The following is an 18,810-nucleotide window of genomic DNA, read 5'->3' as shown; positions in this document are numbered from 1 at the left end:
CCCCCACGGTCCTACCTGCTCTTGGCTCCCTGTCCCACCTGCCCACTGCCTCACTCTCCCAGGGCTCTACCCATTGTGTCCACTGCTCATGCCACAAATGCCTCATGAGCTCTTCCTCAACCCCCATTCCTCTCCCCTTGTAATGTTCTTGAAATTTCCTTCTTTGTTGACTATGCAAATCTTGATCTCACCTCTTCCAGGAAGTCCTCCAGAACCACACCTCCCGTCTTCCCTCTTCTTCACCCCTAGAAACTGACATATTGCTGGGTTCTGTTACGAGGCCCCCAGTGTCCTCTCTGCTCAGGATGGTCTTATCAGAGTCCCAGAACTATGACCAGTGATGGTCGCCTCCTGCAAACAGCTCACTGAGTCACCAGGACTGGCCAAGCCAAGGCAAATAGTGGCCTGAGCCACTATTCCTCCCCCATCACATCTTCCTCCCCCATCTAGGACCTTTCCAACCATCAGAGGATCAGCTGCATCCAGATATCCTAGACTGCCCTGCTGCATCTGACTGACAGGTGCCAAGGCCTGACAGTCACCCTTCCCATCACCAGAAGATGAGAGACAAATTCCCCCCTGAGAAGCCCACCACCTGGGCCTCCAGCTCAGCGATGGAGCTGAGACAGTGCAGCAGCCACTGCCCTGCAGCCATTCTCAGGATGCCGGGGGGTTGCTGGGTGGGAGACACCCCCTCTGGGAGGACTGTCTCCAGGGTCCTGACAAGTCCGTGGGTTGTGCCCTTGAAGAGGATGTGACATGGCTCTGTAGCAGCCAGAAAGGAGGGCTCTGGGCCAGCAGGGGCAGATGAATCTGCCGGTGGAGGGGGAGAGCCAGGTGGGTGCTGTGGACGCCACAGCAGGTCTTCCAGGCCCTGGTGGGGTCTGAATCCTCAGAGGGGCCGAGGTTTGTGAGGAGACAGAGCCTCTGCATTGGAGGAGAGAAGAGCCTGCGTTGGGAAAGCAGGGACTGCCATCAGGGAGAAGACCCTTGGGCCTGTGGGTGACCCTCCTGGTGACCTACTGGGACTCTGGGGTTTGCCTGGGGTGTGTGGGGTCCCTAAGGAGCCTCGCTTGGGGGTAGAGTGACCAGCCTGGCCCTCTCCAAGCTCCTGGGGCCTGGCTGAGGCCACTGAAAGGGCTACTGGGGGGTGCGGAATCAGGAGACAGTGCCCAGGGCATACAAGGGGGCTGCCTCCTGGTCCTGAGCTTCCTTCTGGGGAGGTGTCTGCCGTCTGAGGGGCCTGGGAAGCCTGGTAGCTACCTGGACCCTGTTTAGCTTGTATCGACTTGCTCTGATCTGACCAACCCATCCAGTGGGTGGGCGGGTTCAAATCAGTTCTCAAGGAGAGTGAACGACATCTAAAGCTCCTTAGTGGTGAGGTCTGTCCAGCCCTCCACAGCTGCGTGGCCCGTGGCCAGTGTCCTGCAGAGGAGCTGGCCCTCTCCCACCTAAGAGAACGTTTTCTCATTCCAGGGTACAAATGAGATTTTCTGGCTCACTGAGAGGCCTGAATGTTCTATTAAATCCCAGGAACACGGAGCCCCTGAGGGGATTTGAAGAGCCTCGTCAATTTCTGGATCCCAGATGGCCTGATCCACAGTAGGAAGTGGGGTGATTTGTGGCTCTGGGAGCCCCGGGGGTTCCCGTGTGTGCAGGCCCTATGGGTCTCCTCCGGCTCTGCAAGGCCGTCAGAGGCACCCCTGCCTCCTGCCTGTCTTCCCCCCTGCAGCCTCCCCCTCTGCTCAGGTAGGGGCCAGGCCTGCCAAAACCCTTCCAGCCACTCCTGGCTGGGCTAATGAGGTCACCTCTGAACCTGAGCACCTTGGCGACTGTGGGCGGGTCACCCCATCCTCCTCCTGTGCAGACCCCTCCCCCACACTGCCCCTGCTGCCCTCAGCTCCGTCCAGCCCCCCAGCCCCCAACCACTCAGCTAGTTCCGCTGAGGCCCCTCCGGCAGCATCTCTGGGGAACGCGTCCCCCACCCTAAAAGGCCTCACCACTGGGTGTCCTCTGTCGTGCCTCTCTGCCTCAGGCCCTGTGACCTAGGGCTTCTTCCCTCTGTCCCCATGCTCCAACCCCGTTTCCCCACCAGCTTCCTCCAGCTTCTCCCCACGAGCCCTGTGGTGCCCGAGGTATCCTCATGGGCCTCTCCCATTGTTCCCCAGACAGGGTCATGGCCCAGGACCCCCTCCTGGGGCCCTCACCTGCTCCCCGCCGAGTCCTCATCTCACCCAGTGAATCTGCTCCAGAGCGCTGAGCCTCTCTGCCCACGTCCACGTCTCGGAACCATTTCTTGAGTCCTTCACTCTTCATGTTCCCCGTTCTGCACCTGGCCCGTCATCTCTGCCGCTGTCCCCACGGGTCCCTGGGCCAGGTCTGTGTGTCTTTTTGCAGTGCCAGCTCAGGGGCAGTTCCGGGTGCCAGTGCACTTGGGCCCCTGCATTTCATCAAGATTATCTACCGCCCCTTCTGCTCTCTGTCTACACCCTGTGCATTGTCCTGCCCTGTCCTTCCCAGCGTCCAACTGCCAGGGCTCCCAGGGACCCCAGACCCTGAGCCAGGATGTCCCACATCCCTCCTGAGGCCCAACTCCTTTTTCTCCCTCCCCAGCCTCGCTGACTTTCTGCCCCCAACACCCAGGCTGTATCCTCGCCTCTGCCCTCTGGGTCTCTGTGTCTATTGCTCCCTCTGCCTCCTCTGTTTGTCACAGGAATTTTATTTATTGCAAGATTGACATTATAACAATATCAAAGGATGTTTGAGGCATGTATTTATTGGCTGTGGTGGGTCTTTGTTGCTTTGTGCGGGCTTTTCTCTAGTTGTGGTGCATGGGCCTCTCAGCGGTGGCTTCTCTTGTTGCACAGCACTAGTTCTTAGGGCTCACAGGCTTCAGTAGTTGAATCTTGCAGGCTTAGCTGCTCTGCCGCGTGTGGGATCTTCCCAGACCAAGGACTGAACTGGTGTCCTCTGCGTTGCAAGGTGGACTCTTAACCATTGAACCACCAGGGAAGCCCTGTTACAGGATATTTTTAAAGGAGAACCTTTCGCTTTTGACTTGAGCATGGTGGCTGTGTTCTTGCGTCCATGGTCTCTCTGGTCCTGGCTGGTGACGGCCACTTCCAGTTTCACATGGGGAGTGAGGTCCTTGTCACTGGACGATGTCCATGCTGCCCAGATGCCGCAAAGACAGGTACCTGGTGGCTGCACCCCTGTGGCCTGGCACCTGTTTTAGCAAAAGGTAGGGAAGGGCACCCACTGTCAGCCCTGGGTGGTGGGGGCAAGGGGTGCTAACTTCCTAGACACCCCCACCCTCATCTACTGGGAGTGCTGGGTCCTCAGAGCGGGCCCAGGCCACCCCCAGCTCAGCACACAGGAAGCCACAAGGGAAAGGAGTTGGTGCAGGAGGGCTCCGCCCAGGCCCCAGACACCATGTTTTCGAGGTGGGGATGTCTCCCCAAGGGAGTGCCAGCTCCCTGGATGGCCCCAGCTCTTCTCATGCAGGCCTCAGTCACAGGCTCTAAGGATCCAGCCCTGAGGCAGCCCTCCTCCCCTACCACTAGGCCAAGCATTCTCCGCCCCTGGAAGCCCCCCACCCCCACCACCAGCCTTGAAACTCCTCAGAGCTGGGCCCACTCTGGTTCAGACTGCTTCCTGCTCCTGTCCCCTGCGTGTTTGCAAGTGATATGGGACCCGGGCTCCTGTGTCCCTTGTGTGTGTTTCCTGCTCCTGTCCCCTGCGTGTTTGCAAGTGACTCGGGACCCAGGCTCCTGTGTGGGTCGGAGCCACAGGGGGAGGCCCCAGGACAGCATTTCCAGGGAATTCATGACAGCATTTCTCAAGAGCACACCCGCCCCCTTCTCTACCCTCTGGGGGCTTTTCAAAAAGTCCAAGGGTATGCATTGCTGTTGGGAATGTAAAACGGTGCAGTTGCTGTGGAAAACAGGCTGGCAATTGTGCAAAAAAAAACCTCTTAAAACAGAATTACCATATGATCCTGCAATTCTCTTGGGGATATTATTTGCAATATCTCTTGGGGAGATTTGAGAAGATATTTGCACACTCACATTCACAGCAACACTATTCACAACTGCCAAGAGATGGACGCAACCGGAGTGTTCATCAGTGGGTGAAGCATAGACAAATGTGCCTGTCCATAGGATGGAGCTGGTGTGGGGCAGCTGTGCAGGCCAGGGCCCCAGAGGGAAGGCTTCACAGTTGGCTGAGTGAGGTGGGGGCTGCCCAGTCTGATTAACTCAACGACGGATGACAAGTGACTCATAGCCGGTTGCCTCAAATCAGGGAAATGGAAAAAACCAAGCGTTCAATAAATATTTTCCTCATAACCTTCATTAATTATGTCTCTACGTGGCCTGGGAGGTGTTAGTTGCCTTCTGTCCAGGCTGTGTTCACAGTGACAGGAGCACTGTTTGGGGGTGTCCTTGCCTTCTGGGTCCCACTTCTAAGGAGACTCCCCCTGGCTCTGGCAAACTGTGGTGAGTGATGTGTGGTCAATGGTGGTGTTGGTGGTGCTCTGGATTTCAGGGACAGTGAGGCCTGGATGCGAGAAATGGGCCCTCACCTGTGGAAATTAGGTGGCACGTATGTGGGGCCTGGGCCCCCTGGGCCCCCTGGGCTGGGAGGGGCCCAGGAGGGAGCTGCCAACAGAAGAGAGGGGCGCGGAGAAGGAGGGGCATCGAGGATCCCCATGAAGGCTTCTGACCTCTCCCCAGGTATCCTACCCAGAGAACCTTGCCCCTGGCCTGAGGCCTCAGTTGGCCCCGAGCTGTCTTCAGCAAGGAGAGGAGGGCACCCAGAAAAGGCCAAGCTGTCGGGAGCAGGGCCGCCTACTGCTCACTAAGTCACCTGCCATCCCATCCTCCCCTGGGCTCCTCATCCCACAGCCTGGACCCAGCCCCCACCCTGGCACATGAGCTGCCTCATTGTGCAAAACCCTGGGGGTATGAAGTGTGGGCTGTGGGGACCCGGCCCGGGGGGCAGCAAGGTACTGCCAGTGAAGCTCCACCACCTCCTGCAGGTGAGGTTGCTCCCATTTCATGGAGACCCACCGGGTCTGTCTTCTGAACCTGGGTGGCCTTTGGACTGGCCTGTGGGCAGCCGGCCCCACTCCTGTCCTTGGCACCGCTCTCCCGAGCAGGAAATGGATCCCGGCAGCTGCTGTCCTACAGGGCAGGAAGGCGGCCTCGGGGAGGGCTTTTCCATGTCCTGCTTGTTCCGTCTTGTTCAGGGCAACATATTAACCGAAGGATGGAAAACAGTGAAAATTTCAGCCTGCGGGCCCATGTAGCAGAGTTCTTCCTAGGGTGACGGTCAAGGGGAGTGCTCGCTCTTGGGGCCCAGCTGCTGCCCCTGCATGAGCTCGCAGTGTGCACTCCAGACAGTGACCCCAGGCTGAGGCTCCCCCTCTTAAGGCACTTTCTCAGCTTCTCTTCTACCTCATAGGCAGTTGCCTGGACATGGAAAAAAAGTGTTAATTGCACAGTTGTGTCTGATTCTTTGTAACCCCACGGACTGTAGCCCACCAGACTCCTCTGTCCAGGGGATTCTCCAGGCAAGAATACTGGAGTGAGTTGCCATTCCCTTCTCCAGGGGATCTTCCCGACCCAGGGATCGAACCTGGGTCTCCTGTACTGCAGGCAGATTCTTTACCATCTGAGCCACCAGGGAGGGAGATGGCTTATTATGATAACTGAGCTTGTGAAATGGGGATTTGCATTTATGTTTTCTCCACCCTCCTTTCTGGGGAGGAAAGTGAAAGGGGGGCCTCCCCACAAAGGATTCTGGGAGCACACCCAGGGTTCCGCTGACCTGTGTGGACTTGATCGGCTTCGGCTTCTGTTCAGGCCAACCTGCAACTCCCAGTGGCCACAGGGACTGGGGGACTTGGGGACACAGTCTGTGTCATCCCCACTTGTCCTTTGCTGATACTCAAGAGTGGGGACAGTGTGGCTCCTCTGGACTTCCTCTGTCTTGAGGGAAGCCTCGCTCCATCCTTTCATGCAAGTTCCGGCTTCATCTGGTCTTTCTGGTGAAACTGGCAAAGTGTGGTTTGAATGGGCATTTCCCTTTTGGATAGTGACTACTTAGATAATAACAAAGAACTTCCCGTAGAGATATCCAAATACAGAACTGCAGAAGTTGCCTAGAAGTGGGGAGGGTCTGTTCCCAGCACTTCTGGGGCTGAACTTGGGCCAAAAGTACATCAGTCAGCACGGTTATGCTGCCATGACCAGCAGGCCCAAGGTCTGGGAGCTCCATCCCAAGTGACCTTGGAGGGGGCAGTGTGGGGCCCAGGTGGTCAGGGAAGGAGGGGCAGGTGAACCTTGCACCTGCTGAGTTCTGAGGGTGCCCACCTGAATGTCACTTTCCGGGGGGGGCCTCCACCCCCATCCTACCCCATGCCCTGAGGGCAGAGCAGGATTCCCGGACATAGGCTCAGCCTGACACGTGACTTCCTTTCTGCTTGGGTCTGGTTCAAGGGTCATCTAGGGGGAGCTGGGCAGAGTTCAGGCACACAGAGCTGTCCACCCGCATGCAAGTGGGAGGAGCCTTCACTGGTGTACCCTCCTGTCACCCCCAGATGCTCCCACCATGGGAGCAGGAGATGGGAACAGGAGTAGTGACCTCCTCAGCCCCTATCCTGCCTTTGGCCCTGTCCTGGGTCTTTGCTCACTTGAACCACCTCCTCCAGACTCTTCTGTACCCATCAGGGTCCCTAACATGTGGCTAGAGAGCACACAGTTTGAAACGTAGAGGGTGGCCAGGCCTCCCAGCTTCCATAGACCTGGGGGTGCCCTGCTGTCCCAGGCTGCCTCCGCCCCTGCCCCACCTTGTTCTGCTGAGTCACGTCCTGGCTCCACTCTGGGCAGTTGTGACTTCTGGTCGGTCGGAAATGTTTCTGGTTGAGCTGCCAGTGGCTTCATGTCCTTCCTGCCCCTTGAGAGGAAAGTTTCAGTTCTGGAAAATTACCAGGCCAGAAAGGGAGGCAAGTTTCTGCCCCAGGGCAGTTTGAGAAAGAAATTTCCCAACTGCCTGGCTCCTGGCAACCTCTCCTGACCCTCTGGCAGTGGGACAGTCTGTGTCACAGACTGTCCTTGTGGACACGAGCCAGTGTGTCAGAGAAGCGGCTCAGCCCTTTGTGACAGGTGCAGGGTGAAGCTGTGAGTTCAGGCATGTTTCCAGAAAGCACAGCAAAGCCCTGCAACTGCCTGGAATGACTGAGATGCACAGGAGCCAGGCCTTCCCCCACCTCCTAGGGTAAGCTCCTTTTCAAAACACATGGAAGTCAGGTAAACACCGAAAGTGGGTTCAGTAGCAATTAAATCTTTAGAGCAGAAAAAATAATTGACAACCAGCATGAGTAAGGCTGGAAGTCCCCCAGGGTGGGGTCAGGTACAGAGCTCTCTGTGTGCCCCCCTGCACCGCCCTGCTGACACAAGTGATGCTATTCAGGTCCATAGACATCACTGATCTGAATATTCATGCCTCCCTCTTCCTCTTCTCTGGTCAAGGAGGAAACGTGGCTCCTTTTCTCAGCTCCCTCTGTCTCTGACTGGGACATCTGTCCCCGTGAGTGGGTGTCACTCCAGCACACACAGGTGAACCCCATCGTCCCATGGAAACTCCTAAATGCTCCGGGAGGGAAGCCCTGGGGAGTTTTACACAGCACAGTAGGTCCATTCAGGGAATCAAGGACAGATCTGACCAGCCTGACCCTGACCCTAGGCACGTTACAACATTGCCCCATCTGGGCTTCTCCGTGGTCCATGCCCACCAGGCTGGCACATGGGCTGCGCCATGGGCCTCAGTCTGTCCATATATGCAGTGGGGGAGTAAACGGGGCTGTAGGAGAGCTCAGGGAACAAAACTACAAGCTGCCCAGAAGGGTGTGGCCTTGGGGTCACTGTCCCATCACATGGTAGTATTTAAGAAGCATGGATCAAACCTTTTAAAGCAGCCATGGCTTCCGGCAACCTCATGGTGCTGGCAGCACCCAGCTCCTCCCCGGGAGGTGGCGAGTCTTGGCTACTGTGACACATCCCTGAGCTGACCAAGATCCTCACATGGCCAGCACCTTGCTCTAGGACCAGAGTCCTGGCCTCATTGCGTCTGGTGTCTGCAGGATGGAGCTCCTCCCGGAGGCTTTTTCCTGTTTCGGCTTTCAGATGTGCCAAACCCCATGGTTCATGGCCCTTTCCCCACATCGCTCCCACATTTGCTTCCATCACACGTCTCCTCTGGATCTGAGCCTCCAGCCTCCCTGCTCTCAACCCCAGAGACTACCAGGCTCATCTCCCATCTCACAGCTCATACCCCTTTGCCAAGCAAGGTTCGCAGATTTAGGGTTAGGACAAAGGTATTGTTAGGGACCACTCTCTGCCCACAACCCAGCATCTCAGCTGCTACTCAGGCACCCTCCCTCCCCAGGTCCCCTTGCTGTCCTTTCTCTTCTTTGTGCCTGCTCCAAGGGCTTTCAATCCCTTGGCCTGGGATCCGAGCTGGCGTCTCTCTGCAGGGGTGGGGTTGGCCCCTCAGGTCACCCAGCTAGTGCCTGGTCACTGAGACTTTTCTGTTATTGGTTCTATGCTGGCAGGGCATGCATCTGTTCCCTCCCCACCTTGCTCGTCCTTTAGAATACTGGTAACATCATCTCACAGCTGTTAACCCAGGTGGGCTACCTGAAGGTGGGGGCTGGAGACATGGCCTCTGAAACCCAGTCCCAGCCACCCAGCACGTTAAACTGACTTTAAGTTACCTTTAAAAATTTAAACTGATACTTGTGCAGTTTTTGAAAGCTTTTAAGTATGTTTAAAACAACTCAGGTAAATGAGTATCTTTTTTGACTATAGATCTTATGAAATTCAAGTATAAGCAATGATTTCTGATAAAGATTTAGGTTCTGAACTTAGATGCACTGTAAGCGTAAAACATACCTGGGAACTTTGAAGACTCAGCAGAAAAAAGGAAAGTAAAATACTTCATTAAAAACCCCTGATGTTGATTATATGTTGAAATGATAATTTGGGGGTTATTTCAGGGTAAATCAAAGATTTATTAAAATTAATTTTAACTGTTTCATGTAAAATTACATATGAGGCTCCATTATATTTTTATTCAACCGTGATAATCTAGATGCAGGAGTTCAACAAACAAACTGAAGCTTTAATGTGCCACCTAGTGGTGAGTGACGCTGGAGGCTGTGAGTCTCTGTGGGTGGCAGAAGAGTGTGTATTGTGTATGTCTGTGTGTGTGCATGTGTCTGTGCATGTCTCTCTGTGTGTCTATATGTCTCTATGTGTCTCTGTGTATCTGTGTCTGTGCATGTCTCTCTGTGTGTCTATATGTCTCTATGTGTCTCTGTGTATCTGTGTGTGTGCATGTCTCTCTGTGTGTCTATATGTCTCTATGTGTCTCTGTGTGTGTGTCTCTGAGTATCTGTGTGTGTCTGTGTCTCTGTGTGTGTCTGTGTCTCTGTGTGTGTCTATGTATGTGTCTATGTGTGTATCTGTGTGTATCTATGTGTATCTGTGTGTGTCTGTGTGTGTATCTATATGTGTCTGTGTGTGTATCTATATGTGTCTGTGTGTGTTTATGTTTGTCTGTATATCTGTGTGTCTCTGGGTATGTGTGTCTGTGTCTCTGTGTATGTGTGTGTCTATGTCTATGTGTCACTGTGGGTGTGTGTCTGTGTCTCTGTGTGTGTCTATGTCTGTGTGTGTGTGTCTCTGTGTGTATGTGTGTGTCTGTGTCTCTGTGTTTGTGTGTGTGTCTACGTGAGGTGGGTGTGGTGCTGGACACAATGCTGACTACACAGTGGTGTGAAGCCCATGGTCTCTGCCACAGGAGGGTAGGTCTGGGCCGCAGACCCCAGCACAGTGGGCAGAGTGGATGTCCCGCTTAACCCTCCTTTGCAGAGGGGGCTCAGCTTACCAGCTGGGGCCCAGGGGAGAGGTTGGTCTCCACCCAGAAACAAGGCCCTGCCCTGGGCTCCCAGAAGGGTGTTCCAACCAGGAGCTTCCTCTCCCTCTTGCCGTCAGCTGGACCACACAGAAGCTCCTGGGTCCTGGGGGGTGTCCTTGTCCCTGCCCACCCACCGCCTGTCAGAGGAGGCGGGTCCTGGAGGACTTGGGCAGAAGGGCTAATCTGGGTGACAGATGATCCCCCTGCAAGGCAGCAGACTTCTCCTGGAGTGTTTCCAGCAGGGGGCATTTCCAGAGAGGCACTCTGCTCCGCTGGTTACTAACTGCTCACAGGCAGTGGCCTCCTCACCCTTCCATCAAAGTCACTCCCTGGGGTACCGTGTCCCAGACTCATTCAGCCCCCACCCCACCCTGTGCTCAGGAAGTGGAGGTCACGTGGGGTATACCTGCCATCAGTAGCTGCAGTGGGGACATCTGACAAGTGGTGACTCTTTCTTTGGGGCCATGAGTTCTCCAGGCAGCCAGGGGACAGTGGGCTGGAGGTCCCTGGCAGGGCCAGTGGGGAGCCAACCTGAGCCTGGCCCACCAAACTCTTGGGCTCCGGGGTGGCTGTGGGGCCAGTGGTGAGACTGACCTGGGTAGGGGCAGGAGTCTGTGACCCTGGCGGTGAATGTGTATGTAGGGGGAGGTCCATGACAGCCTGATCCACTGGGCACCAGTAGGGAACCTGCACACCCAGAGCTCTGTGTTCTCAGTGTTCTGGTCAGGGCCAGACTGAGAAAGCCAGCAAAGCCAGCCTGAGACGAGAAGCCCAGGGAGCCCAGTAGTGAGCAGGGCGGGGCCATGGAACCCTCCAGAGCTGGAGCCACAGTGAGGGGTCCATGATGGGACATTGGTCCTCCAGCCCTGGGTCTGCTGAGGTGGCTGAGGCTTTATCCCAGTGATGCTGTCCTGTCCTGTGTCCTCTGAGGTCACCACTTTGTGAAAGCTGGGAGGTGCTGGCAGCCTTCTCCAGCCATTGCAGGTGAGCAACAGCACTAGAAGACAGACGCGAAGCAGGGAGGTCTGACACCGCTCTCCCGGCACCTCCCTAGGGCAGCAGGCTCAGTGGAAACCCTGTGGGCATGGAGGGTAGCTGCTTACCGGTCACATAGAGCTGGACGCCGCCCTGGTCTCCACCCCTCACCTGTGTTTCCTACCTGTTCTTCCTCTGTGTTTTGATAAAACCCTTGGGCAGCACCACCCTGGGATGCATGTCCGAGAAAGTGATGACACCCGGAAGGTGATAAGTCAGCTGGCTGCTTCGGGACCTTGGAGCCACCAGGAACACAGGCAGGCTGGCAGGGGTGTCCAGTCATCACCCTCTCCTGCCCTCTTTTCAGGTCCCTAGAAAGCTGCGGCTGTGCAGGAAACCTGCCCTTGGAGGAGGGGCTCCACGTGGAAGAAACAGGTGGACATGAGGGACAGGAGTTGGCTTCTCCATGCTCTGGGCTCAGAGCACATCAGCAGCCCTGGGCCTCCAGGCCCTGGGTCTGCCCAGCTACCCCAACTCCAGCAGCCACAGGACAGCGGGTATCTTTGCCAGTGTCTGCAGGCAGGAGGGGAGGGATGTCTGGCCGGCTGCCGGTCCTGCAGAGTGGGAAACTGGGGTGCATGAAGGACTCAGCTTTCCTAGGAGGGAGGGGAGTGAATCAGCTTCATGGAGGAAGGTGACCTTGCTGGTGACTTTGGGAGCACTGCCTCTGAGCCAGATTCTCGCTCTTGGCTGTGTGTCCAGGCAGGTGTGGTTCTTCCATGCCCGGTAGTCCCTGTCTTTGCTGCAGCAGAAAAGGAAGTTACAGGCTCCCCCAGCAGGCTCTCCTCTCCCATCCCTGTGTCTCTGGGCACCTGAAGGGCCTCGGGTGTCCCCTCGGATCCTCTTGGGAGGGGGTATCCTTGACCGTGTCCTCTGGACTCAGTTGCCGAGTGAGCTGATCTGAGCCTTGCCTCAAATCATCAAGGCCTCGGCTCCTCTAGGCCTGGGCTCGACGTCCCCCTAAACAGAAAGCAGAGGGTGCCACTGGCCCTGGGTTGTTTCTGCTTTTGGGTGATGCTGTTACAAAGAACTCTGTGAATATCTCCTCAAGATCCTGCTTTTATTCCTTCTGGAAAATACGCAGAAGCGGAGATGCTGGGTCAGACGACAATTCTAGGCTCACTTTTTTGAGAGTCTGTGTCCTCTTTTCCAGCTTTCCTGTCTTTTACCCTCAGTGGTATCATTCAGTACGTGTGCGTGTGGCTGGCTTCTTTCCTGTAAATTATATTTGCAAGACTCATCCTGGTTGTCTCATACAGTGTTAGCCTCTTTCTTTGTGTTGTTGTGTTGTGTGCCATTGTACGAACATGCAACAACTATCCAATAAACTGCACATAGAGGGATTTCCCTGGTAATCCGGTGTCTGGGACAGGTTTGATCCCTGGTCGGGGAACTAGATCCCACATGCCACAGCTAAGGTCCTGCATGCCACAACTAGGATCCAGAGCAGCCAAATAAATAAATAAAAATATCTTTTTAAAATGGCACACAGACACTGGGCTGTCTCCAGCTTGGGGCTGTTGTGAATGGTACTGCCTGGAGGTCTGTGCAGAGCTGATGAGTTCATGGTATGCATGAGCCTTAACTGGATTTCTGTAAGTTTTATCCAAGCACAATTCCAGTGGAAAGGAGTTGTGTCATGTTTAAATACCTGACATACCTTAACATACCTGACAATAGCCACACACACTTATCAGATACTTCCGAAGAGGATTCTAACCCCGTGACAACCAGTCTGTAGGGCAGACAGGCTCATCTCCCCCACCCCCACTGTTACAGGTCAAGATAAAGCCTTGAGGTTAAGCAGCTTGCCCCGGGTGCCACTGCTGGTGAACGGAGAGCTGGAATGCAGGTCCTGTTTCCCACGGTCTGCCTTTATTCACCTCTGAAAGGCAGGCACTGATTTTTCCTCTCCACCACTCATGTTACCTTTTAAAAATTCTGTTTTAATTGCAAGGAAAATATTATGACAGTGGGCCTGCCCCGGCCGCCCTGCTGCTTCCTCCTCTGTTATTAAAGTAATCGACTCACTGAATCGGTTGAGAGGAGGGGGCCGTCTTCCTCGTCTGTATTTGCCGGTCTCGTTCAAGTGCGTGCCTCTTTGCATTATGATTCCAGATAATTCAATTGGAAGTGATTTATAGAACAAAATCGATGGGAATGGAAAGCTGATTAGTCAGCAGTGGAGCTAGGAAACTCATCATCTTGTCATTTCTCCTGGTTTGTAGTGAGAAAGTTCCCGATAGTCGCTTGGTCACCTGAGAGCAGTGACCAGGGTCAACGTGCCCTTGACCATCTATTTATTTACTCATTTCTTTCCTATAAGATAGTGCGCATGTGTTGCCACCCAGTTTTCTCAGCCCCTTCACTCTGCTTCACAGTGTACAGTGGATACTATTCCATGCCCGTGAATATTCTTCTACAGCTTTCTTGGTGGCTACTTCCTGTTTCACCATAATTTATCTAACTTACATGGACTGTTTCCAGCTTTGGGGATTATGTAGGATGACTATCCTTGTATGAAAATCTTCTGGCAGAAACTTATTTCCTATGGACATATTTCCACAAATTTTACTGGGACTTTGGTCTGTCTTTGCACCCTCCAAAAACAACACACCCATTTCTACTCCTCCTGGCAGAGCATAAGAATGCTTTTTCTCTGTCCTTTGGCCAGAATTGGCTTTACAATGTAAATCATCATTGGCCAGTTTGGCAGAAGATGAATTGAATGTCATTGGCTCTTTTGCTGTGTATCTTTGATTCAGGCAAAGGCAGGCATTTGTCGTGAGTTGCTCGGTGTAGTTGGTGAAATGCCTGTTCAAGTCTTCTGCCCATTTTCTGTGGATGTGCCAGTGCATTTTCAGAACACTGTTGACTGTCTATCTGTAACATGGATTGAAACACTTATCCTTGGTTTGCCGTTTGCTTTTAATTTTGGTTTACGGTATCTTTAACCATACAGGCATTTAAAATTTTCAAGAGGTCAAATACATTTGTCTTTTCCTCAGTGGTACTTGTTTCATCATCCCAGAATAATAAAATGATTCATCTGTGTGCCCACTACTTTATCTGTCTGGCAGACTGGGGTATGTGGTGACTCAAGGATTCTAAACGATGCTTCAAATACTTTACTTACACAATTAGCAGAGGGTCTTGCATTAGTGACCAGAAATTGCAGACAGAATATAATTATATGGTTTTTAAATGGGCTGAAGTTGATAGATCTTCATCAACCCCCCTGAATACAAAGTTTTCCTGGTGGGTGGACTTGGAGAGGGTTGTCTTCCTTTAATTCATCATCTTTCATCTTCCGGGTGGTGACCCCTGAGGTCAGGGTCAGTTTCAGAACCACTGCTGACCCCAGTAAGCACAAACAAGGTCTCAGAGAGGGGAGCCTGTGAAAGTCAGGGAAACACACAAACAGTGTCCTGCAGATGCAGCCCGTGTGGGTATGGCTGGGCTCCTTGGGAGATGTGAACACTTGAGTTACTTCTGCTGTATCTGGAGGTGCAAGGCACTGGGCCGCAGTGGGTGCAGGGAGGGTCTCAGATGGACCTGTCCGAGGTCACCCTTATGCCCGACAGGCCTGCCTGGGAGAACGCCACTGTTTCTAATGCCGGGTGACATAGAGAAGAACCAACTTGTGGAATTTCATAAATCAAGACTATTTTCGTTCCAGGGACTGAAAATTGATCACGGTCTAAGCCATCACGTGTCAAGCAGATCCGGGAGGCCCGACTCCCTCAAGCTTTCTCTCTGCCAGAGAGCCCCGAGCGTCAGCAGTTTTCCCGGAAAGCAATCGTTTTATGTTTAGCCTCCTTGCAGCCGATGACTGTAATGTTGCCGCCTGGCCAGACAGGGGATGCGGAGGGTGGGTGCTCCACTCCTAAAAATCCTGGTCCTTGGATGACCCCTCGGGAGGAAAGCTGAGGCCTCTGGGCTGGAAGCCGCTCAGCCCTCTGGCCCCTCCAGCTGCCCACACCCATATTTCTTCCTTCATTTGGCACGGGCTTGTGCCACCACTGGACATACCTGGAGGAGGAGACTTTTAAAGTGGCTTACGCTCCTAATTTGGAGAAGGGCGGGCTTCCCAGGTGGCTCAGTAGGTAAAGAACCCGTCTGCAATGCAGGAACCATAGGAGGCGTGGGTTGGAGGTATGGGTTTGATCCTTGGGTTGGGAAGATCCCCTGGAGGAGGGCATGGCTACCCATCAAGCATTCTTGCCTGGAGAATCCCTCGGACAGAGCAGCTTGGCGCACTACAGTCCATAGGGTCGCCGAGAGTCAGAATGATTGAAGCAACTAAGCATGTATGCACATTGCTAGTCACCTTGGATACTATTTAAAGAGGAAACCAAATAACCTAAAATTAGCATGCCCGTGGTGGACACACAGTGGCCCTCATACTTCTCTGTGTGTGGCCATCGAGCTGGAATGAGCTGCGGTTCTGGCTGGCCCACAGCTAGGAGAATCTGCTCGTGACAGGTGTGTAGTGGAGAGGTTCCCCAGACCAAAGCCTCAGTCACCCATAGTGGGGAGCCCACCTGGGCCTGCAATTTACACACAGGGATTTTTGACATTTGAAGCTGTAACAAACATTCCTTATCTGCCTGTCATCCATCTGTCTGGGTTCCAAATTCTCAGAAAGGGAGAGCTGACAGCCAGCTCCCTTGAGTGAGGCCTGGGGAGAGATGGTGAGCTCTGGGAGTACGGGTCTCTGGGACATATCCCCAAAGTGTAAGAAGGATGCTGTTGAGAGGTGGTGAGGTGCACACTGCCCAGCCCTGGGGGATGTTCGCCCATAGTCCCACATCTCTGCAACCCTGGAGGCAGCCAGGGCTGTGTTGGGGCCCGGCCAGCCAGTTGAGTAAAACAGCTAATGAATAACACCAGTTAAATCTGGGCCTCTCTAAGCTCCGAGAGTGCTCCGTTGGCCCCCAGCCCAGCGCTTCCCGGCGCAGGGTCAGTGTGTGGGTCCTTGGAGAGCAGGGGGCAGGAAGTGCCGGCATTGCTGGCTGGGAGTGTGGTCCATTTAGCTGTGCTGCTATTTTTACCCTTTGTTCTCCAGTGAGGGGTTTTTCTTCATCAAAACCCACCCCCTTCACCTGTCTGTCTCTCCAACCAGCAGCATCTTTCTCTCCTTTCAGAATCTCAGATACTGCCGCCTACTTGCGCAAAAGTCAAGCAGCTTGGTCCTCACAGGAAGAGGAGGGTGTCATCCACAAACACTCTATTCCTTGTTAATGAAATTGTGCCCAACAGGCAGGAGCAGCAACTTGAATGTTTTAAAGCTGCTCAGATGGGTGTGAGGGAGAACTTCCGGAGGGGCCGTCCCCTGTAAGTCCCAAGGGTGAAAAATTTCACATTTAAAAATTTAAATGTTCCAGGCTGCCCAGCCCAACTGTGCATCAGGCCACAGAGTGACTCAGAGAAGCATTTATGACAAACACAGGCCACGTGATTCCCAATGGCCAGTGAGTCTCCAATGGTGGCCTGTTCACCTGGACAGTGGTTGCTGATGCTGGGTCCCCAGCCTGCGGCTGGATCCTGACACTGCTGTGAGCCATCCCTCAGTTGGCCCCTGGAGGCTGGGCGGACTGCAGGGCACCCTCCTCCCACTGTCCCTGGAGCAGGCAACTCTGGCAGAGAATGGCTGGCCATCTCTGAGAAGCCAGCCCTCACAGGAGGGGCAGGGGTGGCAGCACCGCACCCCAAAAAGGGTCCCAGTTGGGGCTCGATGGGAGTTGCTGGAGGGCTGGGGCTGAGGGCTTGAGGCTGAGGGCTGGCCCGAGTGGCCCCACCTTCCCACTCAGGGCCCCTCCTACTTGACCTCTGCCCCCTCCACCTGGCCATGCTGCCGCTGCTGCTTACTGCTGCTGCTGCTGCTGCCGCAGACACAGCTCCACAGATCAAAGGGAGCAAGCACAGTGGGAGGGGGTGTAGAGGCCTTGTCCTCAGACCCCAGCAGGGCTGAGACCCCCGCCTGTCCTCACCCCTCCCAGCCCAGCTGATGGAGCGGTCTCAGCACAGATCATCCCCTAACTAACTTGTTCAGGGGCTGCTTTAACCAAAGGCCATTAAGCTGTCATGGCCCATATGTCTCACATCCCCGTTCCTGCCCGTGACCGCCGGACTGGGTGTGCGTGAGATACGCCTGCTTCCCGTCTCCTCCTTCCCACTGAGTCACTGCCGTCCAGCCAGACCGCCCCCGCCGCCAGCTCTGAGCTCATCGGCTCTGCCATCAATTATTCACCCCCTGGAGCTGGTGTGTGGGGCGGGAAATTTGGGTCTGACTAGGTCTCTGCCGTCACAAGCAGCCAGAGTGGCCCAGAGAATGGGGGGTAGGGGCCAGAATGGGCTCCAACCCTCTGCTCCTAACTCCATGTGTGGCCTGGTGGCCCCCAGCTCAGACTGAGTCCAGCCCTGCCCCCCTTTCCCCATGGTGGAGGTGGGAGGGTGGGCAGCTGGTGCAGGTGATGAAGATGTTGGTCGGACTTTGATGCAGAAAAGGAATATGTTGCATCAATGTGCTGACGCCGCTGCCCATCTGACCCAGCTTCCGGCTGCACTCTGCCTCCCCCACCCGGCACAGGGCAGTTCAGGCCTGGTCCTCCCCGCTCCCTTAGTTGTGCTGAGCACTGAGCCAACCACACACCGCAGGGCTAAATCCACTTTGTTGTTGCTATTGTTCAGTTGCTCAGTTGTGTCCGATACTTTGAGACCCCATGGACAGCAGCACTCCAGGCTTTCCTGTCCCTCATTATCTCCCGGAGTTTGCTTGAGTCGGTGAGGCCATCCAACCATCTCATCTGCTGTCACCCCCTTCTCCTCCTACCCTCCATCTTTCCCAGCATCAGGGTGTTTTCCAGTGAGTCGGCTCTTCGTATTAGGTGGCCCAGATACTGCAGCTGCAGCCTCAGCTGACATTCACTTACTTACTACATATTTATTACTCTTGCTGCATTTGATTTCTCAGTATCTGTTGAGGATTTCTGCATGTGCTGAACTGAGTGTGCGTCCTCCTAAAATTCCCCCAAATGCATGTGTTAAAGCCTTGCCTCCAATGTGATGGTGTTTGGAGCCGGGGCTTTGGGAGGCAATTAGGGTTACGTTAGGGCATGAGGATATGGCCCTCATGGCAGGATTAGTGGCCCCATAAGGTGAGTACTCTGCATGCACACCAAGAGCAGGCCCTGTGAAGACCCGGCAGGAAGGCAGCTGTCCACCAGCCAGAGAGGGGGCCGAGGACCAAACTGTGCTAGCCCTGATCTCAGACTCCCAGCCTCCAGACCCCTGAGAAAGTGAAATTCTGGGTAGTTAATACTACCCAGTATGTGATATTTTGCTGCAGCAGTCTGAGCTGGCTAAGGCATCCTTGATGTTCATGAGGCCTGGCCTCCCCTGAGGCTGTCCAGGAAAGGCCCAGCACACCCACCAACATCCAGGCCTGACCAGCACCCAGGCTGACATAGCCAGAGCCCCCAGCAGCTGTGGGCATGTTGACGTGAGCAGGGGGCTCGTGGAGAATGGTGTCCCCAGCTAGATGCAGCTGATCTGTGTCCCAGGCCAGCCTCTTGTCCTGACCTGTCTCCCCTCTTGGTGGTTGGAGGGTCATTGTCCTTGTCGCACAGAGGTGACTTCAGGGGCTCATCTCCATCAGATTGGGGCACTGGGAGCCATCAGGGCAGGGCTTTGTCCTACTCTTTGCTGGGACTCCACCTGTGGGGGACTCATATTCTTTCCTGAACAACGGGCCTGCAACATCTGCCCTCTGGTCATGGTGAATATGGCTCC

The 18,810-nt window shown here is 54.6% G+C and overlaps 1 long non-coding RNA gene across 1 annotated transcript; it reads right to left on the bottom strand.

Annotated features, from left to right (window-relative positions):
• Positions 1-2,739: 2,739 nt before the first annotated feature.
• On the bottom strand, positions 2,740-8,371 carry LOC129561228 (uncharacterized). Its single transcript, XR_008686951.2, has 3 exons — positions 5,830-8,371; positions 4,068-5,471; positions 2,740-3,226 (listed from the first exon to the last, which is right to left on the bottom strand). It is a non-coding gene; the product is annotated as an uncharacterized LOC129561228 (long non-coding RNA).
• Positions 8,372-18,810: the final 10,439 nt, after the last annotated feature.

Source organism: Moschus berezovskii, chromosome 15 (genome assembly GCF_049115385.1).
Source record: "Moschus berezovskii isolate FMDL1 chromosome 15, NW_MosBer_1.0, whole genome shotgun sequence".
NCBI classification, from domain to species: domain Eukaryota; kingdom Metazoa; phylum Chordata; class Mammalia; order Artiodactyla; family Moschidae; genus Moschus; species Moschus berezovskii.
The sequence above is the reverse complement of the archived record's forward strand: the minus strand, read 5'-3'. Positions and strand labels throughout refer to the sequence as shown.